This window comes from Tursiops truncatus, chromosome 2 (assembly GCF_011762595.2).
Source record: "Tursiops truncatus isolate mTurTru1 chromosome 2, mTurTru1.mat.Y, whole genome shotgun sequence".
Lineage (NCBI taxonomy): Eukaryota > Metazoa > Chordata > Mammalia > Artiodactyla > Delphinidae > Tursiops > Tursiops truncatus.
In genome coordinates, this window is record NC_047035.1 from 173,805,352 (window position 1) to 173,828,527 (window position 23,176).

The window sequence follows — 23,176 nt, forward strand, 5'->3', positions numbered from 1 at the left end:
TCTAACATATAAGGAGATAAATCCAAATTGACAATTCTTTTTTGCACAGATATTGGTGGTGGTAGTCACTATAGATAAATATAACTTCACAGCAGTTTTTTATTAACCCCTTAAAAGTTCTTCTACAGTAAAGCAATTGTTACATTAATATCCCAAACGCCTTTAATCCAGTTTGTTTTGGTTTTGTAAAGCAAATTTAAAAATGGATAGAATTTTTATTGGGATCTTTGGACTGTATTTCCTTATTATTATTATTAAAAACAAATACTTTAGTGCATTTAATTTTAGAGCCAGACTTCTGTCTCTAGTTTCATTCTTTTATTGTATAAAACAGCCAAGGGAAGAAATTATACAGCAAAGAAGTGAAACCAGTTTTTCTAACACAGTAAGGACGGAATCTTAAGACGGTCTGCTGACTTTCTTTTAGTCTTTTGGCCAGTAGCAAATGTATGTGGCCCTCTGCATATTTCTGAATACGCCCATTTGTTCAGCTATATGAACTGAAGTGTGATAATGAAGGGGAAACTATAACCAGTGCTTGTTTCCCATATTTTTGTGACGATCTTGGCTTTCAAGATATCACTAAGTGATCCACGATTAAAGAGTGTGGTGGTTGGCTAATTTTATGTAAGGTGAGAGCATTTCAGTGAATATTGATATTTTATTTAACCTAGTATTTCCCAAATATATTTGACAGAAATGCCCACTGCCTGCCTTCCTTCCTTCCTTCCTCTGGCTTCCTTCTTTTCTTCCTTTCTTTTTTAAGAACACCTATTAAAATCTCTTGTAGAACAAGTTTCAGGAGCTGTAACTATAAACTTTACACACACACACGTATATATTATTCAGGTCTACTGCTTAGGTCCATTTTCTTCTTCATCTTCACCTTTTCTAGGGCATAGGATGGGATATAGAAGGAAAAAGAATAATGTTTAAGACTTGCTAGCTATTCTGATGTCGTGGTTAGTGGGAAAGAGGCTGAGGCTTCTTTCTGTCTAAAGCAAGGTATGAGATTTCGCTGCTGATTTATTTCAAGAGTTCCTACTCTCTGCATCTTCTATAGCTTTGAACAATCAGTTGACCAAGCGTAACAGAAGTTACCTGTGGTGGGAAGAGTAGGGTGGATTGGAGGTAAAACGAGACTTTCACTTTCTACTATAAATACTTCTGTTTTGTTTGAATTTTTCCATTAGTGTAAATTCCTTTTGTAACCTTAAAACAAAGGACAAATTAGAAGCTCTCACTAGTTGAGAGAACCTCTATTTTATGCAAGGATTGCTTACTCCAAGCTTTTGTATACACTAGCCTCTGTGGTGTTTTTAAACTCACTTTGAAAAAAGTCAAAAAATTTAAACCATGTTTTCAGAAACAAACTTATTATATGATGGCAAATCTGATTAAAGTTAATATCCCTTGCCTCCACTGTATCTTGTACATATTTCTCTTGTTGCTATTAATATACTGCACCATCATTCTCTATTTACGTGCGAAATGGGGAACTGTGTCTTACTTATCTCTGTATCTTCAGCACCTAACTTTGAACCATGTCGTAAGCATTCAATAAATGTTTGTTGTTGTGGGTGTAGGGAATGAAGAGGCTTAATTTAATATTTATTCCTAGGGGAATATATTAGTGATTGTCACTTTCAAATCTTAAGAGGAATATGTTCTTTTAAAAATACCTTTAAAATATCATTTATTTTATTTTTGTGAAATATAAATAAATACATCTGTCTTTTTTCAGAATTTAAGATGGTATTCATTAGTGCATATAATGTAAAATAAAATTTAAAATAAACGAATAAAATAACAAAGTTGGAGGACTTTGTTACTTCCCAATGTTAAAACTCACTATAAAGCGACAGTAAGCCAGACACTGTGACCTTGCCATAAGGATGGGCGTACGAGTCAGTAGAGTGGAATCAAGAGTCCAGAAATAAACCTTACATTTTTGGTCCATTGTATTTTGACAAAGCTGCTAAGACTATTCAGTAGGGAAAAGGTTCTCTTTTAAACAAATGGTTCTGTGGAAATTGGGTATCCTTATGCCAAAAAATGAACTTCCTCATAAAAATCAACCATACACAAAAATTAACTCAAAGTTAATTATGGACCTAAATGTAAGAGCTGAAACTGTAAAATGTGTAAAAGAAAGCACAGAAGGAATTTCATGGCCCTGGGTTAGGCAAAGAGTTGTTAGATGTAACACCAAAAGCATGTGACATAACAGAAGAAATTGATAAATTTAACTTTATTAAATTTCAAGCTTTTGTGCTGCGGAAGACACTGCTAAGGAACTGAAAAGACAAGCCACAGAGAAAATATTTTCAAATCATGTCTGATAAAGGACTGTGTCTAGAACATATAAAGAACTTTAACAGTTCAATAATAAGACAAACAACTCAATTTTAAAATGAGAAAAAGAACTGAATAGATATTTCATCAAACAATACATAAATGACGAATAAGCGCATGGAAATGTGCTCAGCATCATTAGTTAGTAGGAAAATGCACATTTAAAACACAGTGAGGGGCTTCCCTGGTGGCGCAGTGGTTGAGAGTCTGCCTGCCGATGCAGGGGACACGGGTTCGTGCCCCGGTCTGGGAGGATCCCACGTGCCGCGGAGCGGCTGGGCCCGTGAGCCATGGCCGCTGAGCCTGCGCGTCCGGAGCCTGTGCTCCGCAACGGGAGAGGCCACAACAGTGAGAGGCCCACGTACCGCAAAAATAAATAAATAAATAAATAAAACACAGTGAGATAACTACTTTGTACCCAGCAGGATGCCCATAAGTCAAAAAGACAGACGCTGTCTAATGTCTAGGATATGGAGAAGCAGGAACTCTCATGCATTGTTGGCGGGAGTGTAAAATGGTGCACCCACCTTGGTAAACAGTTTGGCCATTTCTTTAAAAATTAAACCAAGTTACCATATGCAGTGGTCAGGTTCTCCAGAGAAACAGAACGCATAGGATGTGTTTGTATGTGGGACGAAAGTTATTTTAAGGAATTGGCTCACAGGATTGTGGAGGCTTGGCGAGTCCAAAAGCTGATAGGGGAGGCTTGCAGGCCGGGAACTCAGGAAGGGGATGCAGTTTGAGTCCAAAGCCAATCTGCTGGAAAACCAGGGAGAGTCGACGTTGCTGATGAAGTCTGAAGGCCATCTTCTGGGGAGTCCCCTCTTGTGCAGAGAAGTTGGCCTTTTGTCCTTTTCAGGTCTTCAACTAATTGGACGAGGCCCACCCACCTTATGGAGCCCAGTCTGCTTTACTCAGAGGCCATCAATTTAAATGTAAATCTCATCCAAAAACACTCTCCCGGAATAAAGTTTAACCAAACATCTGGGCACTGGGCCCGGCCACGTTGACACAGAGAATTAACCATTACACCATAATAACCCAGCAGTTCCACTTCTCAGAATCTACCCAAGAGAAATGAAAACATATATCCACACAGACTTGTATGCCATTGTTCATAGTACCTTTATTCATAACAGACACAAATGAGAAACAATCCCAATGTCCCTCAACCTTTACATGGATAAACACAATGTGGTATGTCCAGACACTGGGCTACCACTTGGCAGTTGAAAAAGGGAAGATACTGATATGTGCTGACACATGGATGAACCTCAAAAATACTATACTAAGTGAAAGAAGCCAAATTCAAAAGACTAAAAATTGTATGACTCCATTCGTAGGAAATGTCTACATAGAGCAAATCAGAGGAGCTTTGGGAGTGGGCCTGGGAACTGACTGTATGTGGACTCAAGGGAGTTTGCGAGGGGGTTGGAACTGTTCTAAAATTGGGTTCTAGTGATTACTGCACACTTCTGTAAATTGACTAAAACGTCAATGAACTGTACACTTACAGCAGATGAATTTCATGGTTTGTCAATTGTATCTCAATACTGTTAAAAAAAAAAAGAGGGGTGACAAAAATGGGACAAATAGGCTAAGGGTAGGACACACAATGCATCTCATAAAAGCTCCTTTATTTGCTTGAGGTGATTCACAGATTTTGCTCCGAGCTCTTTAAAGAGACCTCTCCTAAGGTGAGCTATGTTTTCCAGTGTTTACAATGTCAAATTTTATCAGCATTTTAGGAGAAACCTAATAATTGTACTTCACAGAGAAGCATGTCCTTTCAGTCGTAGTGCAGCGTACTCAGCTCTGTCCTCAGCAGCGTCCTTGGAGTCAGTAACTGACAGTGCTCTTCTCCACACCTGTCTCTTAAACCTCCCTTCAGTGCAGCGTAGTGGCTGCACATCAAGGGCAGTTCACAGAACACACCAGTTCTGCTGCGTGAATGGGGAGGTGAGCGTAAGAGGACGAAGCCAAGAATGCTGCTGCTCTCGGGTGGTCCCTCTTAATCCGGACACGCGGTTAGAGAGTAAAGAATGGATGGACGGAATAGACAGATGGTAGTCCTGCAGGAGCTTTCGGTGAAAACTGAGTAACGGGAAGTTTAGCATCTCACACCCTGGCAAGTACCTAGAATGCAGTCATTCTCAGTTACAGGTTAGATACGGGGCCATTTGCTTTAATAGCCAGCGAGGTGGGGAGATTGGCATCCTCTTAGGGAAGCTGGGGAACCTGAGGAGGGAAAGTATTTAAATAGACTGCCTACCGCCTATGCGTAGATGTGGCCTGAAGAAATACGTGCTGGTGGGTTATGGCTCTCCCTGAGAAATAATTTTGGCTGTTCTCCAGTGCTTAGACTGCTTAGAACAGGGCCTCATTCTGTCTCTAAAGACAGTAGAATATGGCCACAGACGTTAGCTTGGAATGGTGTGGTTTCATTGTGAATTTTCACAAGTGAGGCATGCTTGTTGTAAAACATTTTTAACTATTTAATTCATATGTCAAGTATAGAATATGTAGAATAAAAAAGTAAGGTCTCCTTTCATTTCTCTATTCCCTTCTTAGCTATTTTCCTATATTTAAATATATATTTAAATTGTTTCCAGTTTTTAGCTGTTATGATGCTGCAGTAAACACACTGGCACTGGGCACTCCTCTGTTTATAAAAAGATATGAGTGTACACACGCACACACACATACACACGTGTGTGTGTGTATGTGTATATATATATATATGTATATATATACTCGTATATGTTATCACCTTAGTAACAGCTATTACCTGGTCTGTACTTAATAATTTACCTTAGTACACCAGTATTTCTTTATGTTCTTTTTTAAAATCACTGCTCGAGACTACTACAAATGGTCTTAATTTTGTATTTGTAATTCTAGTCTTGTTTTAATCACGAGAAACTGTCTAAATAAGCATTTGTTAAATGAACTACAGGACAACCTGTGAGTGTATCTTTTGGCTTGATTATATGTGAAAAGTAGCTTACTTAGTAAGAAGAAAATTGTTGGTTTTAATTGCAGTAACTTAGTTGAAGTTTATTATGTTTGGAGAATTGTTTTATAGTATCTCTGAGAATGCTGGCCTTTTTTTTTTTTTTTTTGCGGTACGCGGGCCTCTCACTGTTGTGGCCTCTCCCGTTGCGGAGCACAGGCTCCGGACGCACAGGCTCAGTGGCCATGGCTCACGGGCGCAGCCGCTCTGCGGCATGTGGGAGCCTCCTGGACCGGGGCACGAGCCCGTGTCTCCTGCATTGGCAGGCGGACTCTCAACCACTGCGCCACCAGGAAAACCCCAATGCTGGTCTTTTTATCTCTAAGAAATCATTTTACCGTATAATGAACTTTGCAGATTACTTCTGCATAAGACCTAGGCTTAGGCTTCTGCTTCCAGTTCAGTTGTAGAGGTTAGAGGCAGGACGGTGTGGCCCCTGAAACAACCTAAGTAAATTACAAAAATCACTATTTAAGTGGTCTGTTATTACATAATAAATTGCGCCAACACTGAGTGGTTTAAAACAGCAGTTGTGCTGTATAGCTCATGATTCTGTGGGTTGGGAGCTCAGGCAGTCTCAGCTGGTTGGTTTTTCTATTCCATGTTGCACTGACTGATATCACTGGATGGTGTTCATTTGTAGGTGGATTGGAGGCTCTGGAGGATCCAGGATATCTTACTCACATATATGGTACCTGGAAAAATGTAGAAGACTGTGTTCACATGATGTTTCTAGCATAGCCTCAGGGTAGTCAGACTTCTACTATTGTGGCTTGGGACTCCTAGAGAGAATTTTCCAAGAGATAGGAAGGGAAAGGTGCTTTAGGGGAAGGCCTAAAACTGGAACTTGGCCCCACATCAGTTCTGCCATATTGTGTTGGTCAAAGCAGTGCCAGAGCCCTCCCAGTTTCAGTGAGATAGGACATAGGCGTGGCCTCTCAATGGGAGAGGTATCAGGGAATTTGTGATCATCTTTAATCTACCACAGTTAGATTAAATCTGGCCACAAATCATTTTGCATTCCTCCTATATTCAGAATATACTGAACCCCTCCCAAGAATTCCAGAATTCTCATCCCACTGTGGCTTTACCCTCAAGCTTCAGATCCAGCACCTTGTCATTTAAGTCAGGTCCAGATGTAACGACACCAGGAAGCTCCTCTGGTGTAGTTCCTCTCAAGAGACAAGTTATTTATTCAACACATAATGGAGAAGCAGGCATAGAATAACTGAAGTAAACATTTCCACTCAAAATCCAGGAAACAAGAGGTACATAGCTTTCACTGGTTCATAGCAATTTTGAAATTCTGATGTTGTCATTTCTTTATTAGGTCATTTCTACTCCCTGGAAATGATTGTCCATGGCTCCTGGCTTCACTCAAGCAATTCTGAGTCACCCAGCTTTTTCTATACGAAATGGTTCATGTTTATAACTGGGTAGTCTTTTCAGCCTTGCTTCCTGCTTGTAGAAATTTGAGAATCCAGAAGCATCTTTTCAGTTTGTTCTCTCTCTGCTCCTTTCAGTCCAATCTGACATAATTCTTTCGAAAACTTTGTGAGATTCCTGTGTATCGCATTATAATCCACTCCGTTAGACAGAAGTCACACCCACATTTGTTTTGAGATACGCTTTTTTCTACTTCACATTGTGTGTCAAGGCACTAGAAGATGATACCCATAAAATTCTTAGAAGCTGGCTTCCCTGGTGGTGCAGTGGTTGAGAGTCCGCCTGCCGATGCAGGGGACGTGGGTTGGTGCCCCGGTCCGGGAAGATCGCACGTGCCACGGAACAGCTGGGCCCGTGAGCCATGGCCGCTGAGCCTGCGCGTCTGAAGCCTGTGCTCCGCGACGGGAGAGGCCACAGCAGTGAGAGACCCGCGTACCGCAAAAAAAAAAAAAAAAAGATTCTTAGACGCTTTTCTGTTTGAAAGAGTCCAAAAGGCACACCCTCAAGATTCCTAGAGGCCTTTTATCTAGTAAAGAGAGTCTGAGTAAGAGGCACACTCTTAAGATTCTTAGAACTGAACTAGATGCAACTTTAAATCATTTTTCAGTCTCAATACAGTATTTTATAGTCACACTCTAGAAATTTTTATCCTGAAACCATGCTTTACTGGCAGAGCCCTAGACTTGATTTTTACTTTGAAGACATTTCTTACTTTTCTGTCTGGGGAGAATGGGGATGAGAAAATGTTTTATGTTTGAAAAGAGCAAGTCCTGGCTCCTCTAAATTCTGCTTGAAAATGAAACGATTCTTTTGTTAGCTCTAAATTCTGCTTGAAAATGAAAGAGTTCTTTTGTAACTCATCTTTCTCTTTGCATTCCATATCATACTTGGCTAAAAGAGACATCACTTTCAACCTTCTGCCTGGCAATCTCCTTAGCCAAGTCTGCCACTTTATTGGGCACATTTTCTCTTTTCTATTTAATGCAAGGAATAGTGTTGCAATTTTCCCACCACTGTGTAAGAGGGCTTGTCATTTCTCCATCTGTTAACATTTTCATTAATGTCCTTTAAGCTTTCATTAACAGTATTCTTGAGGCCCTTCCTGCTTCTGCTCACCACCTGGTCCCAAAGCCAATGTCACTATTTTAAGATTTTTATTACAGAGTCCCACTTCCATGTACCAGTATCTGTTATGGTTATCTAATTCTGTAACAAATTACCTAAAAACTTGTAATCTTAGAACAACAACTATTTTGTTGTACTTCACAAATTGTAGGTCGGTGAAAAGGGCAGGGTCAGATGGTGGTTATTCTTCTCCAGGTAGCATCAGCTGAGGTTAGTTGGTGGCATTCAGTTAAAGGATGGGCTGGTTTGAAGAGTCCAAGACAGTTTTACTCACATTTCTGACACTTTGACAAGGATCATTCAAAAGCTATTCTTGGCTGGGGCTGTCAACCAGAGTGCCTACACCTAGCTTTTTCAGCATGACAGTCTCACTGTAATTAGACTGTGGTGACAGTAGCACAAAAGGCAGGAAGGAGGAAATAGGTATCTTCTGTTGTAAAATTCTTACTTATATGTGAAGTGGTGTACTATTATTAGAAGTTAGATTGTGGTAAGTTAAAGCGCTATAGTTTAAGCACCAGAGCAACCACTAAAACTACAAAAGAAACAGGTATGTCTAATAAGCCAACAGTGGAGATAAAATGAAATACTAAAAAATATTCAGTTCCAGATAAGGCAAGAAAAAATGGGAAAAGGATAAATTTGGGCAAATAGAAAATAGCAAGATGGTTACTTTGAATTCAGTCATATAAATAGTTATATTGAGTATAAATGGTCTAAATGCTCTGAAGGTGGAGATCATCAGGCTAGATAAAAAAGCAAGACCTACTAACCACATACTGTCCACAAGAAATCCTCTTCATATATGAACACACAGGTTATAAGTAAAAGGATTGAAAAAGATATGCCATGCAAACACTAATCATTAAGAAAACTGGACTGGCTGTATTAATATACAACAAAATAGGCTTCTGAGCAGGGAATATTACTAGTGATATTGAGAGATATTTCATAATGACAAGAGAATCATTTTATCAGAAAGACATGACAATCCTAAATGTCTATGAGCCCAATAACAGAGCTTCAAAATACTTGAAGCAAAAATTGACAGAACAGAAAGGATAAATAGGCAAAACTACAGTTGTAGTTAGTCTCAAACACTTCTCTCTCAGCATTTGATTTATAAGTAGGCAGGCTATTAATAAAAACTAGAATCTGGAGCAACACTGTTAACCAGTGGACTTAATTGACATTTATAGAATATTGCACTCAATAATAGAGGAACACACATTCTTTTCAAGTACACATGGAATTTTCATCAAGGTAGATCATATAACAAGTCTCAATAGATTTTAAAAGGTTAAAACTATACAGGATATGTTCTTTTACTATTTCTAAATTGAACTAAAAGTAAATAACAATAGAATATATAGAATTCCTCCCCCAAATATTTAGAAATTAAACAATACAATTTAAAATAAACCATGGTTCCAAGAAATCACAAGAAAAATTAGAAAATATTTTTTAACTGAATGAAAAATGAAAACACATTATATCAGTATTTATGCAGCTAAAGCAGTGCTCAGAGGAAAATGTATAGCTTTAAAATACATACATTAGAAAAGAAGAAAAGTCTAAAACCAATTATCTAAGCTTTCACCTTAAGGAGCTGGAAAAATCAAAGCAAAATGAACCCGAAGCATGCGGAAGGTAGAAAACAAGAAGTAGAAATCAATAAAATAAAATATTATAAAACAGACAAATAATAGAGAAAATTGACGAAAGCAAAAGCGGTTTTATTATTGTTTTTTACCAGATCAGGTTAGTTGGCCCTCTTTAGTGTCAGTTCAGTGCCTTCCATATATATATTCCCAGTATAAGAGGTTAAAATTGTCAGCGTCTTAGGCTCTAGGCCCAGAAACTGGTGTCTTGTCATATCCACCATATTTTATTGGTCAAATAAGTCAAAGAGGTTACCCAAATTCAAGGTTGGGGAGAGACATATATACCCACTTCTCAGTGGGAGAAGTTTCAAAATATTTGTGTCACTCTTAAGCACAGTCATTTTTGAAGACCTCAGAGAGCTATGAAAACGAAGAGTGCTGAATGAGCTGAAATAGCAGAAATGGAGGAGCATGTAGGAGATGCGATTGCTAGCAGTCATCCTTCCTGAGCATGTTTGCTGAGAATGGACACTGGCTAAGGATCAAGCTTGCTATGGAAGTGAAACAATGAGGGGAAAGAGGAACCATGGGAATTTTGATGGTCACATAGTCTGGCATGGTGAACTGGAACCTAGGGAGGCCTCAGACACACAGCTCGTTTTCCCCATAGGTTGTTTGCTGAGCCTTGGGGTGGGATGGGAGGTTGGGAAGTTGAGCTGGAAATATGCAGTGACGTCTTCTGCAGTCCTGCAGTGCTTAGGAGACCGTCTCCATGTGATGGAGTAGGGTGCAGCTGCAATAAACACACCACTGATTTCACCTTTGAGACGTTTTACACCAGAAGTAAGCTGATTAGATTGAAGTGAGCAGCTTCTCACCCTACTTGGCTAATAGAGGAAAGGATGGGCCCTCACTGGGAGAAGATAACATCAACCACAGTTTTATGGCTGTTACATTGACAGTATTGATAATAAACTAAGAAGTTAGGTGACATGTGAAAAGTAAAAAAAAAAAAAAAAAAAAAGTTCAAAGAAGAAGGTACAAGAGAAGCAGATCCACCGATGATACAGACTTAGGAGTTACCAAACAAAGATTTTATAGCTGTTATAAATGTGTTAAAGGAAATAAAGGAAGAGGCTAGCAAAGTGGATGAAAAGATGAACAGTATCAACAGAAAGTTGGGATCTATCAAAAAATAATCAAGTGGATATTCTAGAGCTGAGAAATATGGTATCTGAAATTAAGATTTGAGTTTAAGAGCAAACTTGGCACAACAAAAATAACTAGAGCTAGTGAACTAAAGGAAAGTTCAGTGGAAAAAAGTACAAGCTCAGAAAGAAAAAGGAATGGAAAGAAAAAAAACAGCTTAAGAGACATAGGGGATTGAGTCACTTCATCTAATGTACATGTGGTTGGAGTCCCAGGAGGAGAGAATGAGCAAAAGAAATATTTGAAAAGATAATGACCAAAGGTTTTCCAAACTGATGAAAGATAGCAATCCACAAGTTCAAGAAGCACCAGAAACTTAGTGAACCCCAAACAAGATTAATATGAAGAAAAACACACCTAAGTACAACTTAGTGAGACTTGTGAAAACCAGCTATAAAGAGAAAAATCTTAAAACAACTGAAGGAAATAAACCACACTCCCTTCAATGGAGCAACAGTAAGATTGGTGGCTGACTGTCCTACAGACATTATTAAAATCAGATCATAAAGGAATGACATCCTTAAATTTTAAGTGCAGAAAGGAAAAATATGGCCAACCTGAAACTCTATACCCAGCAAAAAAAATTTTTTTTAATTGAAGGCAAAATAAAGATGTTTTTAGACAAAAGGTGTGACACTTTCTCACAAATAGACCCACAGTACAATAATACTAAAGAAAGTATTCACTCTGAAAACAAGTAATCCCAAGTGAACCATAAAAGCTCAGGGAAAAATGAAGAGCATAGGGAAGCATAAATATATGAGTAAGTATAAAAGATTTCAGACCATTGAAAGCAACAATAGTAATGTTTTGTGGGGCCTTAAACATACATAGAAATGGAGTTAAACTGGTATTTTTGTCTTGCTCAGTAAGTGGTAAAAGTCAACTGTAAATCAAGAAAGTATTTATAATCTGTAAGATAATTGCTAAAAATATTACAAAAATGTTTAAACAAAAACTTTACCAAAAGTAAAATGGTATAATAAAAAATTGATTAATCAAAAAAAGAGGAACAAGTGAAGAAAAAAGAGCAGATGGAATGAATAGAAAATTTATAACAGAAAGGTATCCTTAAATATAATTAAATTACGTGTAAATAGGCTTATTCCTCCAATTAAAAAACAAATTTTTGGACTAGATTTTTTAAAAAGAAAAAATATATAGTTTGCATAAGTTATATATCACATAAAAGGGTATGGAAAACAAAGAAAAGGTACACTATACAAATACTGACCAAAAACTCTTGTATATTAATATCAGACAAAGCAGACTTTATGCCAAGAAGAATTATGAGAGATAAAGGGGGGCATTTTATAATGATAAAGGATCAATTCAGTAGGAAGACAGAACAGTTCTAAATTTATATGTTCCTAACAACATAACTTCAAAATACATAAAGCTAAAATTGACAGGACAAAAAGGAGAAGTAGATAAATCATAGTCGGAGAATTTAACAACCTTCTTTCAACCACTAATATAACAAGCAGATTTAAAAAAAATGTTTTTATTGTGGTAAAAGTCACATAATGTAAAGCATACTATTTAAACCATATTTAACTGTCCAGTTCAGTGGCACTAAGTGCATTCACATTGTTGTGCAGCTCTCACCATCATCCATCTCCCGAATTTTTCACCTTCCTAAATGGAAACTCTGTCCCCATGAAACACTAACTCCCTATTTCCTTCCCCCCACCCCCAGGCTCCTGGCATCTACCAATGTACTTTCTGACTCTCTGAATTTGGCTATTCTAGGTGCCTCATATAAGCGGAATCAAACAGTATTTGTCTGCACCTAATGTATATTGGAATGCAGGTATTATTTTGTTATTTAAGGTTAACTTAATATATGTCCAGCAAGCAGATTTTTAACAATCAGTAAGGTGATAGAATATTTAAACAATGTGATTAATTTGACCTATTTATAGAACATTATTTGCTATTTATAGAACATTATTTCCAACAACTGCAGAATGCACATTTTTTTCAAGTATGCGTGGAACTTTTACCAGAATAGAACGTGTGCTAAGCCAAAAAGCCAATCTCAACAGATTTCAAAGGATTGATATCATAAAGTATATGTTCCATGGTGGAATTAAACTAGAAATATATAACAGAAAGATTAAAAATTTCTCAATTTGCATGGAACATAAGCAGCACACTTTTAAATAATCCGTAGGTCAAAGAAGTACTCACAACCACAATCAGAAAATATATTGAGGGCTTCCCTGGTGGCGTAGTGGTTGAGAGTCCGCCTGCCGATGCAGGGGACACGGGTTCGTGCCCTGGTCCGGGAAGATCCCACATGCCGCGGAGCGGCTGCGCCCGTGAGCCATGACCGCTGAGCCTGCGCGTCCGGAGCCTGTGCTCCGCAACGGGAGAGGCCACAACAGTGAGAGGCCCGCGTACTGCAAAGGAAAGGAAAAATCAAAAAAAAAAAAAAATATATATATAGAACAGAATCAGTATCAGAACATGTGAGACACAAAGTAGTGCCTGGGGAGAATTGTGCAGCTTTAAATGCATTTGTTTAAAAGGTAACATTAGGGCTTCCCTGGTGGCGCAGTGGTTAAGAGTCCGCCTGCCGATGCAGAGGACACGGGTTCGTGCCCCGGTCCGGGAAGATCCCACATGCTGCAGAGCGGCTGGGCCCGTGAGCCATGACCTCTGAGCCTGCGCGTCCGGAGCCTGTGCTCTGCAACGGGAGAGGCCACAACAGTGAGAGACCCGCGTACCGCAAAAAAAAAGAAAAAAAAAAAAAGAAGGTAACATTAAAAGCCAGCCATCTAATCTTGCATCTCAAAAAGCTAGAAAAAGAAATGCAAACTAAATTCAGATAAACTGGAAATAACTAACAGAAAAAAAGACAAAGAAAATTAGCAAAGTCAAAGGTGTTTCTTTGAAAATATTAATAAAATTGATAAACTCCTACTTAAAATAAAGAGCTCAAATTAACAATATGGTATAAAAAGGAAATATTACTAGAGATCCCAGAAATATTAAAGGGTAAGAAAATACTATGAACACCTTTATGTCAGTACATTTGACAACTGGTATGAAATGGACAAATTCCTTACCAAACTGACACTCAAAAAAGTAAAAATTGTGAATAGTATTATACCTTTTAAAGGCATTGAATCTGGGACTTCCCTGGTGGCACAGTGGTTAAGAATCCACCTGCCTATGCAGGGGACACAGGTTCAATCCCTGGTCTGGGAAGATCCCACATGCTGCAGAGCAACTAAGCCCGTGTGCCACAGATACGAAGCCTGCGCTCTAGAGCCCGCGAGCCACAACTACTGAGCCCGCGTGCCCTAGAGCCCATGTGCCACAACTACTGAGCCTGCGTGCCACAACTACTGAAACCTGCACGCCTACAGCCCGTGCTCCACAACAAGAGAAGCCACTGCAATGAGAAGCCTGCGCACTGTAACAAAGAGTAGCCCCCGCTCGCCGCAACTAGAGAAAGCCCACGTGCAGCAACGAAGACCCAACACAGCCAAAAACAAAAAAGGCATTGAATCCATGCTTCGAAATCTTCCCATCTCTAGTAATATTCTTCACCTGAACTAGGTCTCAGTTTTAGGTCTCTGATGTACAAGTTCACTGTGGCTGCTGACAAGATTTAGACTCAACTCCCCTTCCATACAGTTTCCTTCAGATTGATCTCCGTTTATTTACTTTTCATCCCTTTTTCCTTCTGCCAGCTTCCGAACCTTTGAGAAGCAGACATAACTCAGGTTGGCATAAAAATGTCGACCTTATTTGTGGGGGAACTGGGTAAAAGCATCCGTAGGCCTGACTCTAGTCATCGTACCCCTTCGAATTGGACTGACCTAACTTGCCCTTCTGAGTTTGCCATGTGGATGAGAGGGGAATGTATGCAGGTTTGGGCAAGCAAGTTCTAAGAGAGGGTGAGAGACTGGTGACATGTGTGGTCAGTCTTTCACTCTCTCTCATCAAACAGATAAGGCAGAGAGAGGGAGAGGGAGAGAGAGAGGGAGAGAGAGAGGGAGAGGGAGAGGGAGGGAGAGAGGGAGAGAGGGAGAGAAAGAATGGTGTTTTTTCACCTGTCAACCTGGTTGGAGCCCTACTCTTATTATCCTCTTTCTCTAAGAAGTCAGATCTACCCTGTTCAGATGGAACCCCCAGTTCCACTGCCAACCTACTTCTGGGTCCTCATGTCATCTGGACCCCCTGCTCTATTTTGAATAAGTTTTTATAATTTTGATCTTACCCCCAGAATTCTTGCCTCTCCTCTGCAGAAATGTAAACCTGGCTTTCGTAGGCAGTGCTATTTTTTAACTGTACTATAACAAGTTATATTCTTTAACTTGATCAGTGCTGTCAACCAGAATCATCTCAAGATCTCAAATGCTGAAAGTCCCTCTGTTTTCCTTCCTCCTCTTCTCTGGCTAGTGTTTTCCCTTCAAAGCCTCAAATTCAGAGATTCCTTCAGTTATATACTGTCTCTCCACCTCTCTTTCCCTCCCCCCTCTCTATCACAGCAGATGGCCGTGCTATTGATCTTAACTTCCTCAACTGTACGCCCTTCTACACAATAATTTTTATCTATATCCGTCACCCATCCTTTCTTCCATTTCTAACCATAAAGAAAAAACAGTTTCTCCTCTTAACATGGCGAACTCTAACCAGACGTCTTTTCCCACCTTCTCACCAGACTTTGCTCCATTATTAACCTCTCTTCCTTTTACTGGCATTAAAAATGAAAACAACAAGTCTTGTTAAAGATTCAGCTTTCCTTTCAAACTATGCCAGGCCTCTTAGAGCAGTTAATTCCATTTCTCCATTTTCTTTAATTCCCCCAATTACTGGAAGTTTCTGTTCTCTTTTATTGCCATCCTGAAATTTCTTTCTAAGCTCACCAGCGCCTGTTAAGTTATGCTTAGCCCTCCTTCCGCCCTGAAAAGACAGGACCGGGTGCTGCCTCCTTTGCCTCTTCTTCCTCAACTTCACTGATGGACCGCAGACTTTGTGGAAAGCTCCCCTCTCAAATAAGTACACCTTTTAGAAGGTAAGCAAACTGTCTTATTGACTTGCTGTAACAAGGGAGACCACACAGATGATTCTGAAGGACTGCCTGCTTTAGGAAATGAATTTAGGATTTTTATAGGTTAATTATAGGTTGATTATAGGTTTTATAGGTTGATTATCAAGTTCTAGGGTAAGAGGTCAGAAGTGAGCTGAGTCTTTGGGTTGGTTGATTTCTTAAAGTCATGATCAATGCCCACACGCAAGGTGGTGATTGAAAGGGAAGGTCTGTGGCGGCCGAGGACACTGCGTCTGTGACTGTCCGACTGAACACTGGTAACCGTTCCAGCCCTCGGTCTTGCATAACTGATGGCGTGGTTATTCGCGTTCTCACTTTCAAGCACGTCTTCAGTGTATTTTTGACGATTTAAATCCGTTGCAGTTGCCCTGGTTTCCCCTTACCTTGGCTATTACAGTAACAAAATAGGTCTCACTGCCTTTCGAATCTTCTCATAGTAACTCTAAAACCAGAGCCATCTTTCTAGAATACAAATTCGAATGAGTTTTCTACTGAAAACCCTTGGTGGCTCTTTTTATGTATAAAATACAGCTGCATATACTGAGTGTAGCATTCAGCCCCTTTTCCAGTCCTCATCTGTCTGTTGGTCTGTGGGTTTCCTGCTCCCTCCCTCCGTCCTGCTTTTCCCCCTCACTCCCTGCCCCCCCCCCCCTTTTCTCTTCCTCACCCGCAGACTATGCTTGTATTATAGAAGTATACTGGCTTTTCTGAGCTCGTACTCTGTATTGTGACCTCTGTGCCTAAAACAAAATAATTTTTGTTTCTTCTTGGAACGTTATTTGTTTCTAAACCTTACCTTTATCCGATTGTTAGAAGTCCTGTCTCTTTTCAAACTGTACTTAAATGTCACCTTTACAGAGCATGTTACTTTGCTGGGACTGTGTAGCAAAATCCTGCAGACGGGGTGACTTCAACAACAGCAGTCTGTTTGCTCAGTCTTGGAAGCTAGTCATCTGAGATCAAGGTGTCGCAGGCTTGATTTCCTCTGAGGGCTCTCTCCTTAGCTTGCAGATGTCCGCCTTCTTTCCTTGTCCTCACATGGTCTTTCCCCTGGTGTGTCTCTTTGTGTCCTAACTTCCTCTTCCTATAGGGGCACCAGTCAGATTGGATTAGGGCCCACCCTAAAGGCCTTATTTTAATTTAATCATATCTTAAAGGGCTTTATCTCCAAATACAGACACATCCTGATGTACTGGGGGATGAGGGCTTCGACACATGATTTTGGGGGGTTAGAAGACACAGTTTAGTCCATAACACAGAGCCTCTGTACGTCTTCCCTGCAGTGAGGAGCCCTCCCCCAAACCCGAAGCACTCTGGACCACTTGCAGCGTTTATTGTATTTGCCTTGATGTGGGGTTTTTCGAGTTGATCTGTCTGTCTCTGGCGGTTTGTGGGTTTCCTAAGGACAGGAACTATCTCTTACTCAACTTCATTGCTCCCTGCTCTCTAGTGCTGAGTGGGGCTTGATTCAGCGTAAATCAGGCTTAAATATCTAATAATATATTTTCCAGAAGTTTTAGGAGATTGACATAAAAAATATAGGAAGGGAATATGTTATACTTCCTATTTTAGAAGTCTTTGAGCATAGCTTGAGATTTTTATCTTAGGTTCTTAAATTATACATAATATAAGTAATGTCAGTTTTATAGAACTAAATATAACTCTTTTATGATGTTTAATCATCTAATTGGCTTCTGTGAGCTACCTATCAGTTCTTTCAATTTTATTACTTCCATTACATTTGTTTTCAGATAAAGATGAATGTCATGTCTCAACCAACACTGAAAATGTGAAGTTTAGAAGACATTTGCTGAGTCAAGTCACCTCACGTAAGTCTGCGCACATCTCTCAGCATCAGCTTAATATTGATTTAAAATGTAAAGAATTAAGTTCACCACCTTGGAGGCTTTCTCAACGCTCAAATTGCTCAGAATATCTCAGAGTCCCCTTGTATATTGAATCACTGGTCTTGGAAAATAGTGGAAAGATGATTACGTACTAAATTTCATGTGCTTATTAAAAATATAATGTTTAAAATCAAGGTATTATTTTAAAACTGAGAGTAGCACTTCAGAATCGTCCTTTATTTTGTATCAAGTCTAGGCAACAAGTCCCAGCTGTGTGCCAAACTTAATGGTTCTAAAACGGTTTTCCATTGTAACAAATGTTTTGTATTTCAGTTTCTTAAGTCTTTGTACGGTTTTTTAAAATATGTTCTTGATCATTAAAGGGCGATATATAGTAACTGGAACCTTAAATGGTTAACTATTTATTCAAAAAATGTAGCTTTGAAAAGTCATCTGAACCAATCCCAACTATTATAATTATCTCCTAATGGTCTTCTGTCTTCATTCTGTCTTCTATCCTGTTTTTGTTGCCAGACAGATCTGCACGTAGAACCACTCCAATAATTTTAAAACCCTTTAATGGCTCCCCACTCACTACTGGATAGAATCCATGCCCTCCCCTGGCATTCACAGCCCTCTCCCAAGCTCCTAAAAATACCCCCCGCCTTAGCCAGCTGAGCTCTCTCCTGTTCTCTGACTTCTCGTTCTTGTCTGTGCCTCTGCGTCTCAACTTGGACTGGTTCCTTGGTGTTCTCTGTGACGTCCTTTGCTCCTCCCTTTCTGGTTTCTCTGCCGGTTGAAATCTTGGCGCAAGCTGGCCCCTCAAGGCTCAGCTCGGGTGTGGACCCCTCCACGAAGCTTTCCCTGATCACTCCAGCTAGAAGCACGAGCTCTTCCCCTCTCTGCTGGCTTCACCCAGGATTTTGTTTTTACCACGGTTTCAGCACATTTCTCCCTGCAGCTTTAGTGTGTGTGTCGATGTCTGTCTTATCTCCCACCCGAGGTTGTGAGGGCCAGAAAATCAAACCTCTTGTCTGACTTATTTTTGTCTTACACAGCCTTCGGCAATAACCTTTAATAGTGCTTGGTAAATATTTGTATAACAAATTGAGAATGTGCCTGGACTTTTCTCCCGTCATCCCCTTCCGTCTTTCATCCTTACAGACACATATGGTCCGTATTCATGGCAACTGTTCTCCCTCGTTGTGCCCTCCTGGCAGACCTGCACACTGCCATCTTATCCTAGGCAAACACTGACCGTGGTGTAATTAACAAGATACGGTCAGTTCCCAGCCTCAGAAATAAACTGTAGTCCCAAAGTTCATGTCTAATTCTGTTGTTTGGAATGCAGAAAGCATTTTTCCACAAAAACAATGTTATAAATAGTGGTTAGGTTTCTCAGCCAGCCCTCCCAAGACTAGTTAACCCAGAAGTACCAGTGCAGCCTCCGTGTATCACATTGTTTTGTAGAGAACCTCTAACTCTGGATATGGAAACACATCTCTCATTCCCTAGAAGCAGAACAGTAACCTTCTGGGCAGCCTGAGCTGTAGGAGCGTCTGAGCTGGGGCTCTGGCATGGCCCCTCCCCCCATACTGGATACCCTCATACCAGCAGCTTTTTGGTTTTCAGTATTTGCATAAGGAACATTTACCGATAGGTCACTGATACTCTCATGTCTTCGGAATTGAGGGCAAGGGGACACTTGCTCTTCTCATCATCCCACAGTAGATTCGGATGGTAAATAGGGCTTCAGCTGCCCTGTCACATGGGGGTTAAGTGAGGTATTGACAGATGAGGAGTGTCTTACTACTGCTCACTTTCAGTTGTCCTGTGGGCTTATGGGAATTAAATATATAAGCATGGAAAATACTTCTCTCTATAGGAAAAACACATTTCTAGGCATCAGCTCTGTATTTGACATGACATCAGTCTTGTGGACAAGTGATTCTCATTCCTACGTGGGCGTAGTGATGCTTTGCCATGAAAAGCACCCGTGTATGTAAACAGCCCTGGAGGCTGGCGGTTTCTGCTGTCAGGCTGTAAGAATAGCACTCCATGAAATTTAGAGAATTTAACATGTTCAGCATCTCATGAGCTTGGAGCACAGGAGTGAGTGTCTATTTTATGTTTAGTACTGTCCTGGATGCTGGGGACTGGGGAACAGGCACCAAAGATAATATGAAAAGTGTCCTTTCCCCTCCAGGAGCCTGAATCAGGGAGTAGAGTATGAAAGAAGCATTCACAGTGCGAACAATATGTTGTTAATTGCCATAAAGTACTTCAGGAAGGTAACGAACGTTCTTAGGATGATCAGAATGACATGATTCACCATGGGTATAAAGATAGTGGTGGGATTTCATTTAGTCTCAGAGCAATGGTGAAGGTCTAAATAAAGAGCTAGGAGAGGAAATGATATTCCAGGTTGGATTAACAGCATGAACAGAGGACTAGAGTTACAGACAGACAAGCGAAACAGCATGACTGGCTGAAACAGAAGGTTTAGTTTACGTCAGTGAAATAATAGGTGGGAAAATGGCGCCAGTGGTTCCACCCTGGCAGTGAATAAGCGCTCATCCGTAGATCTTTTTAAACACACAAGTCCCTGGATCTTAACCCCGGAACTAATAAATAGAATTGCTGGGGCATGAGACCTAAGCCTGTTTATCTTTTAAAGCTCCCCCAGTGGTTGAGAACCACTGAATTAGAAGGAGGGGCTGAACGTAGGAGTCAGGCCTCTGTCCCTCAAGCAGTGGGAAGCCCTCAGGGGCTTCTGAGACGAGTGACATATGAGCAATGGGCGTTTGCCAAGATAAAGGATTCGTCAACTGCATGTGAATGGCAGAGAAATAGGAACCAGCTTGAGTCTGAGCAGTGGTGGTGGGAAGGCAGAGGTCACATGTGTACGTGTGCATGGATGTATGGGAGTCAGCCATGTCAGCCTTGACCTCGGCGTGATTTCTTTTATAAACCGCTTATACGACTTCACCCTCATTAGTCTGATCTGTTTTCTCTTACAACCTGGCAACTTAAACAGTAATTTCCGCCAGTTTGCATTTAATGGAAGGAGACCATTGTCTACTCATGTCCACGTCTAACTCATAATCATAAGTGAAGTTGTGTGTATGAGGAATGCGACCTGTAGCGTACTCGTAAGGCGTGTACTAGCCACCCACATGTGCAGTAAGACAACCTCAGTTCTCACTGGGCAGGATTGCGCCAACAGCCGGAGTCACATGTACGATACTTACTGGCACATGATTCTCTAGCATCTAGTTGAAATTGAAGCAATAGTCTAAATTATGCTATGCGCTTTAATATTTTTAGCAAGAGATTTGATAAGCGCTTCATTTTTCTGGCAGCAGACCCACGCCTGCTTCCTGACGGCAGCAGCTGCCCTTCCTCTGAGTTCATGCTTCTCTCCTGCCCACACCTCCTCCCCTCCCCTCCGGGCCCATCCCCTGCTGGTGTCTGTGCACCACACCACACCCCATCCTCACCCGGGGGGCAGCAGAGAGGAGATTAAAGCAGTCAGAATTTCACTTCTCCTTTGCCACTGACACGGCCGGCTGACCCTGGAGTCTCACACTCCTGGCCGACCACAGACGTGAAGGCTGCCAGCGTATCCACACTCAGAAGTCTCAAACCACGCCTTAGTCGGACATGTTTCCCATCTCTTTGACGTATTTTAAATCACTTATGTTTGGCAACAATGGGCCACGTTTATTAGATGGCAGAGAATAAATTCAAGGTGTGATGTTTTGATATGACCTGTCCCCTTTAAAAAAGGATTCAACATCATGGATTTTTAAAAAAGAACCACTCTCTTGGCTATTCTGTAACAGTACATACAGTGACAGCAGTTCCTGCTCTGGTCTTCTTTGCCTGTGGCAGTTAATTTACTCTTGTGTTATCAATATCTCCAGATCTCTTGACTTAACTTTTTTATAACAACTTAGGCTTTCACTAACCATCCACATGTTTAACCAGACAATGGATGGTCTGCTCAGATTTGAGGGAGCCTGTAGGAGAAAGGGAAGCGGGGAGAACTAAAATTTGTTGAGTACCCACTCCGTGCCATGTCCTTTACATGTCTTTTATGATCTTAACTCCATTTTACAACGGAGGAACTTGGGATTTAGAGAGGTTTTAAAAATGTATCTGGTGTCAGAAGTCTAGTCAGCGATAGAACTGGGTTTTGATCCCAGGTCTGGCTATCTAACTGTTTAAGCAGACTGATCCTACAGGTCTGCGTGACTTTTATTTGTTGGGAAACATCAGTGAACTTGGAATTGGTGGGGGGGGGGGGTTGGGTGTAAGCTTTACCTCCCTCACTAATAACCGTGACCATTTTAATGAAATTTTTTTAACACCTTTATTGGAGTATAATTGCTTTACAATAGTGTGTTAGTTTCTGCTTTGTAACAAAGTCGATCAGTTATACATATACATATATCCCCATATCCCCTCCCTCTTGCGTCTCCCTCCCACCCTCCCTATCGCACCCCTCTGGGTGGTCACAAAGCACCGAGCTGATCTCACTGTGATATGCGACTGCTTCCCACTAGCTATCTATTTTACGTTTGGTAGTGTATATATGTCCATGCCACTCTCTCACTTCATCCCAGCTTACCCTTCCCCTTCCCCGTGTCCTCAAGTCTATTCTCTAGTAGGTCTGCATCTTTATTCCTGTCTTACCCCTAGGTTCTTCATGACCTTTTTTTTTTTTTTTTAGATTCCATATACATGTGTTAGCATATGGTATTTGTCTTTCTCTTTCTGACTTACTTCACTCTGTATGACAGACTCTAGGTCCATCCACCTCACTACAAATAACTCAATTTCGTTTCTTCTTATGGCTGAGTAATATTCCATTGTATATGTGTGCCGCATCTTCTTTATCCATTCATCTGTCGATGGACACTTAGATTGCTTCCATGTCCTGGCTAATGTAAATAGAGCTGCAATGAACGTTGTGGTACATGACTCTTTTTGAATTATGGTTTTCTCAGGGTATATGCCCAGTAGTGGGATTGCTGGGTCGTATGGTAGTTCTATTTTTATTTTTTTAAGGAACCTCCATACTGTTCTCCATAGTGGCTGTATCACTTCACATTCCCACCAACAGTGCAAGAGGGTTCCCTTTTCTCCACACCCTCTCCAGCAGTTATTGTTTCTAGATTTTCTGATGATGCCCATTCTGACTGGTGTGAGATGATATCTCATTGTAGTTTTGATTTGCATTTCTCTAATGATTAGTGATGTTGAGCATTCTTTCATGTGTTTGTTGGCAATCTGTATATCGTCTTTGGAGAATAATGAAATTTTAATTTAAAATATTTAATGCTCTCAGCTTCAGTTTCCTCATTTATCCTATGGGGATAAAACCTGCTTTACTGACCATTTGGGATGGTTGTGAGAATAATAAGCTAGTGAATTTCAGTATGATTTTACAGGTATAAAAACCCTTGAAAGATTGAGAGATTTTTAATGAAAGCAAAAAACAAGC

General features: G+C 40.4%; 1 protein-coding gene across 29 annotated transcripts in view; it reads left to right on the forward strand.

Moving 5' to 3' along the window:
• Window positions 1-23,176, forward strand: part of ZNF438 (zinc finger protein 438) — a 291,111-nt gene that overhangs the window by 70,933 nt on the left and 197,002 nt on the right. For 26 of the 29 annotated variants that reach the window (XR_012330457.1, XR_012330456.1, XR_012330458.1 and 23 more), the window contains one exon: window positions 17,572-17,649. The exons of 2 other annotated variants lie outside the window; for them this stretch is intronic. The gene's annotated coding sequence lies outside the window, so the exon portion shown is untranslated. Of the gene's footprint in view, window positions 1-15,674; window positions 15,785-17,571; window positions 17,650-23,176 lie in introns of those variants that run through there. One more of the 29 variants, XM_019933574.3, reaches the window with a different exon arrangement.